The sequence below is a fragment of the Fulmarus glacialis genome, unplaced genomic scaffold (genome assembly GCF_000690835.1).
Source record: "Fulmarus glacialis isolate BGI_N327 unplaced genomic scaffold, ASM69083v1 scaffold14007, whole genome shotgun sequence".
Classification (NCBI taxonomy): Eukaryota; Metazoa; Chordata; class Aves; order Procellariiformes; family Procellariidae; genus Fulmarus; species Fulmarus glacialis.
Window position 1 is genome coordinate 1 of NW_009221371.1, and position 3,388 is coordinate 3,388.

The following is a 3,388-nucleotide window of genomic DNA, read 5'->3' on the forward strand; positions in this document are numbered from 1 at the left end:
GCAGCGGCTGCAATCACGCCGCGGAGTTTCGGTAACTCCAGCCCTCTGCAATCCTAGACCGGGCTGGCGAGAGGCACTTGAATAATGCAGTCCGCTGCCTTCCCCGGGCAGCATCGGGCACCCGGCTAATCCCTCAATAAATTTGGCTAACCTTATCTTGGGCACATCTAATGATGAGGACGTAATTACCCCTTTAAGGCAGTTTTTACTCCATTGAACGGTTGGCGTTAGTGTTTAAGTACACGTTTGTACCGTGGGTCATCATGCAAGACACGGAAGATGTGCGTTTCTTGCGTTTGTTCGTAGATGGGTTTTGCTTATTGCGTTTAGAAATCCTCTCCCTTTTGGCATGATTCGGGTGTGGAAGAAATATACTGGAGGTAGCATAAATATAAGCAATCGTAATTCCTGAAATGGCATCAGGATTGCAAGTGCTGGTTTCTGCGTGAGATGAAGGTCTTTCTTAGAGAGAGGCTCCTTCAGATACTGGCAGAGCAGGCGAACTTCAGCCTGAACTTCAGCCCCTTCTCCAGCTCCAGGGTCTGAGGCGTCGGATGCATCAAGGATGCTTTCGGTTGACTCTGTTGACAAGCCAACAAGTTCATGTTTATATCTTTGCTTACTTACTGTGAAAAGATCTTTTCTGCACTGTGATAACTGCTGGAGGAGGAGGAGGAGGAGGATGCATCAAGTCACAATGGAGTAACAGAGAAGGTGGCTTCTCACAAATTGTCAAGGAAAGCAGAGAGCTCACAAACCTGGGGGGGAAAAAAAACCCCTCTTGGTTTGATCCCCCCTAACAAATGCTCAGGGAACCTCGGGAGAAGCGGCTGCCTGGGCTGCCCTGGCTTTCACCTTGACCCGGGTGTCCTGAGCCTGCCAGGACTGCCAAGTGCTTTTTCCCAGATGGAAGGGCCAAGCGCTGTTATGGCAGAAAGCAGAAGGGTTTTTTTCTGGCTGGAACTGCATTTAATCTGGCGGGGGATTGTGTTTGTTGTGAAAGACATAACATATTAAATCCTGAATATGAAGAATACGTTTTCATTTATGTTTTTCCCTTCCTTGTTTAATCTCTACGCTATGGATTGGACCAAAATCCAATGATTTGGTGGAAGATATTGAAAATACTCTTACTACATTATTTTTATGGGTTTTGCTTCATGTCCTGAGATGTCTCATGAGGTTAAAAAAAATAAAGTGCTTATTCTCCTTCTGACTGTAAAACATATGTGACTATTTGAGAAGAAAAATAAGGTTTAAAGTGTTGAACTTCAGATATCTGTGGTGGAAGTGATGAAACACTGAGATACCGCGTCTTTTTGCCATCAAGACCACGTGTCCAGGCTGCCCATTTCTAACAATGTCTTGTTGTTGAGTCTGTCGTTGCAGGAAAAATGACTCTGTGTGAGGGTGCTGGTACCAATTGTACCGGCTCCTTGGTGCTTCTGCATCGCTTCTGCAGCCACTTTGTTGGAACCTTATTTTCCCTTGGTTTAATAATTTATCAAATGCCTGTTGCCTCTAGGCACATTTCATCCAGTAAGAAGAAAAACATCAACTAGTGTTTACTGGTTACGGAGCCTGAGGTTGACAAATAATGAAGCTTTTGTGGATGAGGGGATGTCTCATTTTTATCTTATTAAAATCATGAAAATGCAGAGTTTGTGCTAAAAGTCTTCTGGGGATGTTACTTCTTTCTTATCCCCATCCTTAAAAAGGTCTCTTGCCTGCTGGTGACAAAGTGGGTTTTAACTGTGACCTTCCTTAACCTGTTTTTGGATCTGCTTCTCCTTTTTCCTTTTACCTACATCTGACTCAAGTTTGGCAGCTCTTGGGTATTTAATGGTTGTGAATTAAGATAGCAAGGTCAGGTCCTACATCTTCACAGGCTTCGTTTCTTTGGTGTGAAAGAGGTCAATCTCTTTTTGGGCAATAAATTGCCCTCTCGAATCCTCTGCCAGATACTTATGAACCACTATCATTAACTGCATTTTGAATCACTCATTGAGCTGGAGGGGGAAAATTGGCCTGCAGTTCATCTTGTCTCCTTTGAAACTGCTAAATGATGATTCAGTGACCTTAGTGGGCAAATTATATCACCAGCTAATTGGCCTAAGAAGAAAAACTTGCCTGATATCAAACAAACTGGCTGCTGCTGTTCTTCACTCTGAAACCCTCTGCTGCCCCAGGCGATACCTCCAGTTTCAAATCCGTATGGGGTTTTGTTGAAAGGGGGCACAGTAAGCTCTGTGCATGGTATCCACTCCACCTCCAGCAGGTTTTGAAGGTATCGTCCCTTAAAGTCTAAAAATCTTAACATTTCAAGCTTGCCTTCCCCTGTGGATAGCTCTCTCCTCTTCCTCCTCAGAGGGTGAAACTGCTCACTGGGGTGTAACGTTTTTAGAGGACTTGGCTCTGCCGGGGATCCCAGCAGAGCTGAATTTAGGAAGGAAGCGAAAGCACGACGCAGGGGCCCTGCTCATCATCTTGCTGTCCCCGTCCCTGCTTTGGCAAAGCCCTTTCCAGGGCGATGTGCCTCTCCCCCGACGTGCCTGGCAGCTTCATGGCCCGACGCTGGGTCAGGATTAGCCCCGGCGTGGGCAACGCAACGTGCTGTTCGGCTGGTCGGGGCCGGGGGGAGCGGGACGGTGTGCTCTGCCGGCGCTTGCGGTCAGCCCGACCTCGCTGCTTGTTTGCGTGTTGAAAATAATTCAGAGCTGGCGGCTTCTCTGCAAGGAGGGCTGTACTTGCAGGCGAGTGCCGGTGTCGAAGCATCCAGGCGCAGCGCATTCAGCCCTCCTTGCTTAAAGAACTGCAGGAGCGAGCTGGGATGTGTGAAAGGGGTCAGCTGTTGGCTTTTTGCGAGGCTGTTAGTCGAGTTACACCACCTCCTGGGATGGCCTTGCCAGCTGGCTCATCCTTTAGGGAAGTTCAGAGGCTTATCGCAATCTTACTAGAAATCTGTCATCTTCTATTAATCTACTTGTCTCTCCTCATCTCCTTTCCACGTGCTCCCTTGCTCATTCATCTCGACAGCGCCATTCTGCCTGCGCTGCTGCTGGTCGACACCAGCTGTGCTGCTCGCCAAAGTCTTGTTTAGGGCATGTTCATTTGTAGACTGTCACTTTTTGCTGTCCAACATGGTTTTTCTTTGTATATATAAAAATATATTATATTTTAAAAAAACTTTTTTTGAAGGTGGCACTCCTGAAGGGACAGCGGAGCCCGGCTGCTTTGCTGGCTGGGGTGGAGGTGCGGGGGAACCGTGGTGTCCCGCAGACATCAGGCTCCAGGCTCTGAGTGACCCAAAGCCCACTCCTACGCCAGGTCCTGCTCGGTGGTGGGCTCAGCCTGGAGCACAGCGTGCCTTGCCGCCGGCAGCAACGTA